Consider the following 7,341-nt stretch of genomic DNA (forward strand, 5'->3'; position numbering starts at 1 on the left):
CTAATACTGGGTTGCTATGCATTGGAACTGACTTGATGGCACTTAACAACAACAACAATGTAGTGTGGAGTCCTGGTGTGGCACTGTAGAATAAGCACTGGTCCGCAAGGTCATTTGAACCACAAGGTCAGCAGCAAACTCACCAGCCACTCCTTGGAAGCCCTATACAGGGTAGCTATCAGAAGGAGCTCTGGTAGCATAGTGGTTATGAGTCAGGCTGCCAACCACAAGTCAGCAGTTCGAAACTACCAGCAGTTCCGCGGGGGAAAGATAAGGTGTTCTGCTCCTATAAGGATTTATAGACTCGGAAACCCTACAGAGGGTCACTATGAGTCAGAACCGACTCCACAGTACTTAACCACAACAACAGATTAGTCTGAACAGACTCAATGGCAAAGTAGCATGGGGTACTATTTACTTGGATGACAAGCACCTGGATTCACTCAAATCTTTAAATTCCTTTTTAAAGTGTGACCAGATTCATGCTAAACTCAGCTATTTCCCTCTGATTTGGATGCTATTAATAAAAAAGTCAATGTTAACATTTTTAGAAATCTTATCTGTTTCTTGACTCTTTTTATAGCCTACTAGAGCTCCCAGGTTTTAACCCTGTGCTTTAGGTTAGGAGTACTGGTGTGGTGCTGTGGGTTAATGTGCTAGACTGCAAAGTCGATTTGAACTGAAAGATCAGTGATTCAAGCTCACCAACCACTCCTCAGAAACCCTAAACAGGGTCACTGTGAGTCGGTGCCAACTCGACAGCACTTAAGAACAACTACAGGTTAGGACTAGTACTGTAGGATAAGCACTGGACTACTGACCACAGAGTTGGCTGTTCAAACCCACCAGCTGCTCCTTGGAAGCCCATGGAGGCTTAGTACTGTGGACTTAGTACTTAGTCTATAGTACCGTGGACTCAGTACTATTAGGCATTACTGAGTCCACAGCACTTAAAACAACAACACCATCCTATAGGAGTCCTGGTGTGACACTGTATGATAAACACTGGACTGCTAACAGCAAGGTTGGTGATTCAGCCCCACGAGCCGCTCCTCGGAAATCCTACTCAGGGTCACTATGAGTTGGAACCCACTCAATGGCTTATAACAACAAGAGTCCTATAATGAACCAATTTCATTTTTTAGCTAAATGGTTGATGTATATTGATCTCAGTTCAATATTGGCCTGCCCAGTTTAATTTATAGCACAGCCTGCTTAAATTGTCTCTGAGTCTTGCTTCATTTTGTAAATATTTATTGATTGGTTATGATTGTGTGCCGTAGAAACCGGTTCCAACTCATAGCAACTTGTGTGATGCTGTAGGATAAGCACTGGACCGCAAGGTCGGTTTGAACCACAAGGTCGGCAGTTCAAACTCACTAACAGCTCCTTGGAAACCCTGTATAGAGTCGCTAGGAGTCAGAATCGACTGATGGCACTTAACAACAATAACAACATAGGATTTCCAAGGTCTGGCTGGTGAGTTTGAACCGCCAACCTTGTGGTTAGCAGTCCAGTGCTTATCCAATAGTGTCACATCAGGATGCCTAATATCCATTGATGTTGTTAAGTGCTATCTAGTTGATTTCGACTCAAAACGACCTGGTATAGGGCTTCCAAGAAGTGACTGGTGGGTTTGAACTTCCAGCTTTGCGGTTACCAGTCCAGTGCTTATCCTATCAGTGCCAACCCGAACTCCTAAATATCCATTATGTCTCTCCATTATTTGGTATGCATGATTTTCAATTTTATGAAAAATAGTATGCAAATACAGCTTCCAGACCTCTTCTCTTCCAGCTACATTGCCCCTTACAGGGCCACACCATAAACCAGCTCATGTATGAAGGGATTGGCCGACTTCTCCCTGCATTACTGGATGAAGCTGATCTACTGGTTCTAGGGATGGACAAGTACCCCTGCCCTGACCAATAGCTACATTCCATCCTTAGGCCTCCCAGGACTGATTCAGGGATTGGCACCTGTCCCAACAATATCTGATGAGACTAGGAATTTTTGACTTTGCTGTGAGGAGAGAATCTCTTTCCACTGGACCTGAAGCTGCCAGAAGTTACCATGTGGAAGGGAGTCTCCTTCAGAGTGAAGCCAATGCAAAGAAGAACAGATTACAGCAGAGCCAAGCTATGGAGAAAAGATCCATCAAAAGCCAAAGACATTGTCTGAGTTCTGAAATCTAAACATCATTCCTACCTCTGGAATTTTTAGCTATGTTGTTGTTGTTATATGCCATCAAGTCAATTCCTACTCATAGTGACCCTGTATAGGGTCCAAGGAGCAGCTGGTGGATTTGAACCACCAACCCTGTAGTTAGTAGCTCAGTGATTATGCAACAGTGTTACACCAGTACTCCAAGTGGTGATGGTGGTGGTTATGTGCCGTGGAGTCAGGTTACAACTCACAGCGACCCTGTACAGGGTTTCCGAGGTTGTAAATCTTTATTGGAGCAGAAAGCCTCATCTTTCTCCCACAGAACAGCTGGTAGTTTTGAACTGCTGACCTTAAGGTTCGCAGCCCGATTCATAACCACTATGCTACCAGTACTCCAAGTAGGACTCATGTATTCTATTTTCTTTTGTTCTCCCATCTAACCATTTCAAAAGCAATGAAACAGGTGGCTTCTACACAATGTAAAAAAGGAAAACAAATACTTCATTACCAGCTTTCGCTGATTTAATTGCTAATTGATGAAAGAACTCTTTTCTTACACTGAATGCTGAAAAGTATGGGTCAAAGACAAGAACATTCAAAAGTTTTCTTCATTAATGAAAGTTTTAGAGATGTGCCCTGACTTCACTAGTGATGACAGTTCTCACCCAGCTAGATCCGCTCTAAACCCTCCCACAGGAGACCTTCGAAGTCTGCCCGTCGGTGCTCCATGGGAACAATGTGGGACCTAAAGACTGTGATCCAAAATGCCCACATGTGGGAGGAGATGCAACAGGATTCAGTGGTGCGAACTACACTGGCCCCGGAGAAATACAACACAGAGGGGGACTTCGCAGCCCACATCAAGAAGGAGTTTGGCAAGAAGTACAATCTCACCTGGCACTGTAGCGTGGGAAAAAACATGTGACACATGAAAAAACACTTCATCTACTCCTGTCTGGGCCAAGTGGCCTTTCTTCTGTTCAAATCAGGTTAAAGCATGGACTGTCCCCACACACCCAGTGATCTATCCAAAACCAAGGACTGCAGCTTCAATTCAAAATAACCGGAGATTGAAATCTTCAGCCTTGCTAAGGAAATACCTCATCTTTGAACCTCCCTTGTGCTATTTAGTTCACGGTCTTCTCTGCACTAGTTAGTTGTGGTTGTAAAATAATTAGCAAAATGGCTGACATTTGTATTTATTTTATTTTTCATACTTTCCCCCTGCCTTATTTTTATCTTTCTTCACAATCCATTCCTTTCCAAACAAATAATAAATCTGTTGATGTGTGTGAACTACAAAAAAAAAGAAAGTTTTAAGGTCTATTCAATTATATTTGGTTTAATTCTTATTGTTGATGTTGTTGCTATGTGTGGTTGAGTCAGTTCTGACTCATAGTTAACCCTGTGTAGGGTTTCTAAGGAGAGGCTGGTGGGTTTGAACCATCAACTTTGTGTTTAGAAGTTTAGTGTTTATCCTATGGCCACACCACAACTCCTAATTCTTATCAAGAATATTATATCTAACTTGTTTGGTGCTTTTGATATTATGTTTTAGTAGAAAATTAAATGGTAGAAGGTGGATGATTCTATACTGAAGATAAAAATGCCCTAATAGTGAGCTAATATTCCAATTTAAGTTAGACCTAACCTTTTATATGGAGGCATGGTGTGGCACTGTGGATTAATGTGCTTGACTGTAAGGTCGGCAGTTGAAGCTCACAAGCCACTCCTAGGAAACCCTATACAGGGTCGCTATTGGGTCAGAACTGACTGGATGGCACTTAACAACAGCAACAACCTTTTATACAGATTTTAAGTTTTATGTGTTATTTTTGGTTTATGTGGCACTGTAGGATCAGCATTGGTCTGCAAGACACAAGGTTGGCAGTTCAAATCCTCCAAGATACTCCTCAGAAACTCCATACTGGGTCACTATGAGTGGGAACCAAGTCGACAGCACTCAGCAACAACACAGTAACAACATAGTGTGCCTTTTCTATGAGGGAAAAAAATGCATAGAGTAAAATGAACAAATCTTGAAAGTATAAGTCTGTAAATTTTGACACATGCACTCACACCCCTAACAAACAAGAGAATATTTCCATTTCCTCAGACAGTTTTCCCTAGTCCTTTTTCACGCAATTCACAGAGGCATAAGTGGAGGTTTTGTAAAAAAAATAATAATAAATATTGCAATTAAAATACACTAGAAGCAGTCAAGAGATCAGACGACGTATTGCATTGGGCAAATCTGCTGCACAGGAACTTTTTAAAGTATTGAAGAGCAGAGATGTCAGCTTGAGGACTAAGGTGCGCCTGACCCAAGCCATGGTATTTTCAATAGCCTCATACGGATGCGAAAGCTGGACAGTGAATAAGGAAGATCGTAGAAGAAATGATGCCTTTGAGTTGTAGTGTTGGAGGAGAATACTGAAGGTGCCATGGACTGCCAAAAGAACCAATAGATCTGTATTGGAAGAAGTGCAGCCAGAGTGCTCCTTGGAGGCCAAGATGGCTAGGCTTCATCTCTCATACTTTGGACATATTGTCCGGAGAGAACAGTCGCTGGAGAAGGATGTCATGCTGGGTAAGGTGGAGGGTCAGAGAAAAAGAGGAAGACCCCCAACGAGATGGATCAGCCAGGTGACATCATTGATGGCGTCAAGTGTGGCGGCGGTAGTGAGGTTGGCCCAGGATCGGACATGGTTTCGTTCTGCTGTGCATAGGGTCACTATGAGTCGGTTCCGACTCGATGGCACCTGACAACAACAACAACATTCCTGTGGCACCACAGATTAATGCACTGGACTGTCAGGTTGGTTTGACCCGCAAGGTCAGCATTTCAAGCTCACCAGGCCAGGCGCTCAACGGAAACCCTATACACAGTCACTATGGGGTCAGAACCCATTCCACAGCACTGAACAACAACAACAGTATTCATTCTTCATATCTTCCAAACTAGTGATCCATTAAACAGCAAATGAAGTTCACTTGAATGGGAAGACCATTTATAAACTAGTGTAACATACTCCTACAGTTAGTCTTTGCAAAAGGTTTCCAAAGATTCTCCTTAGTAATTTTTGCTATAATTTTTGAATGGAAAAGAAGAAGATAGCCAGTTTTCATTTCTGCTATATACCTTTTCCCCCTTTTGGAAAGTCAAAACAAAGTGATGCAATTTTTCTGGTGCAACTCTTACTTTCTAAGACCTGCCAGAAATCCCATGTGGTGTCCAGAGACTGATACTTGGACCATGTTAGCACCAGGAATGAAATCCCTGCAGATTTGTTGATGTGCACTGCTTTAAGGCTACTCTTACCCCTCTCGGTCAGCTGACCTTGGTCTGCAATACTCCTTTATGTTATTTGTTTTACAATTCAAAGTTTGAGGTCTGTGAAACAAACCTTCTTTGGCTCTCTACTTGCCATCTTTAGTTATCTGCTAACTTTCCAGTGTTTTTTGGCAGTTGGCTTTTCCTTTGATTGCTCCTTCTCAACTCCAACACTGTTTTAACAAGTCCCCGTTTGTGTTAGATTTTATCTTCAGTTCTCAGACAATTTTTCCTCCTCTCACCCACTATCTGAAAAAGATTCAATAAAATCTGGAAAGAGTGATAGCATTAATAATAAAATGAAGCAAAATCCTTGGATCTGTCATCATTAATTGCTTTAAAAAATTTTTCTTTACAAAATTTGTTTCTTTATTTCCTCTTTGAAAACAAACCAGGGCTATTGAACATCTGGGCTGGAATCTCTGCTGAAGAAAAATATTCAGAGTCCCTTGGATTGTGTCCAAATTCTCAAGCATTTTTAAGTAGGTAAAACCACTTGTTTGAAAAATAGAATTCTTCCCCACACTTCACTGTTTCTTGTCATGTGCACCAATGAGCAATATCCACTAAGACAGTGAATTACATATGAGGACAAAGAGGAACAGGTTAGAAGCCTGGGTTCTTGCATTACTTTGAGTCCTCTTATGGGAAGAGAAGTTTATAGGCCTTGAAATTACAAGCATAGCACTGTTTGGGAAAATGTTGAGTTTGAAACCCTATGACTTAGAAAATTATGCGTTGTTAAAAGAAAAATTAGTATCCTTTTTTTATCCTTTCAATCTGAATTTTAATATTGCTATTCATGAATGTTCACTTTATAAAATATTTCTAAATGATCCCTCATATAATCCTCTCTCCTCAAGAAAAATGCCACCGGTTTTGTGTTTCCTACATCAGCGTACTTGAAAAATGAATGCAGTACAACTTTAACACCCTAGTTTCAGGGATATTTTTTGGATAATCTTGGGTTTTGCCTCTTCCATTCTGGATTCCAATGAGACTCCTAACAGGGTATGGGATCTGGCTTCCCAAGTAGCCATAGAGGGGCCCAAAAATGATAGCTGGAAAGACAGGGGTCTTAACTTTGATGAGAGGGAACAGAAGATGGGAGGGAGCAGGGGAAGTAAATTCCTTATGAACTGCTTCAAGCTATGGTTTTTCCCTAATACCTGTTCACAGACACCCTGCCTAGCTGTGTGGGTGCACTTGTCATGTGACCTGTTGTGTCTCTCCTAGCACATTGGGAAGTAGCAGCGAATGCCTTGATTCCCAGTCATCTCTGCTTTACATCTCTTTTTCCTCACTCCCACATCAGCAAGTGTTTCAGTGAAACTAGGTTGAAATGGCTGTTGACCAAAAATGTTATGCTAGCTAGCACATTAAAGGTTTATCTTGTTAGGTACGATCAAATCAGCTGTGACTCATAGCAACCCAATGCACAACAAAATGAAACATTAAACATTGCCAGGGTCTGTGCCATCCTCACAATTGTAGTTGTGTTTGAGCCCATTGCTGTGCTATCTCATTGGGGGGTCTTCCTCTTTTTTGTTGACCCTCCACTTTACCAAGCAGGATGCTCTTCTCCAGGAAATGGTCTCTCCAGATAATTTGTCTGTAGTATGAGAGACAAAGTCTCGCCATCCTGGCTTTTAAGGAACATTCTGGCTGTATTTCTTCCAACACAGATTGGTTTGTTCTTCTGGAAGTCCATGGTACTTTTAATATTCTTATTCAACATCATAATTCAAAGGCATAGATTCTTTTAAGGTCTGTCTTATTCATTGTCCAACTTTCATATGCATACAAAGCAATTGAAAGTACCATGGCTTAGGTCAGGTGCA

At 41.6% G+C, this 7,341-nt stretch overlaps 1 protein-coding gene and 1 pseudogene across 1 annotated transcript in view; one reads left to right on the top strand and one right to left on the bottom strand.

Moving 5' to 3' along the window:
- Nucleotides 1-7,341, bottom strand: part of LOC102812913 (thyrotropin receptor-like) — a 243,370-nt gene that overhangs the window by 203,805 nt on the left and 32,224 nt on the right. The gene's annotated exons all lie outside the window — the stretch shown is intronic.
- On the top strand, nucleotides 2,903-3,160 carry LOC102812157 (annotated as a pseudogene).

The sequence above is a fragment of the Chrysochloris asiatica genome, unplaced genomic scaffold (assembly GCF_000296735.1).
Source record: "Chrysochloris asiatica unplaced genomic scaffold, ChrAsi1.0 scaffold00070, whole genome shotgun sequence".
NCBI lineage: Eukaryota > Metazoa > Chordata > Mammalia > Afrosoricida > Chrysochloridae > Chrysochloris > Chrysochloris asiatica.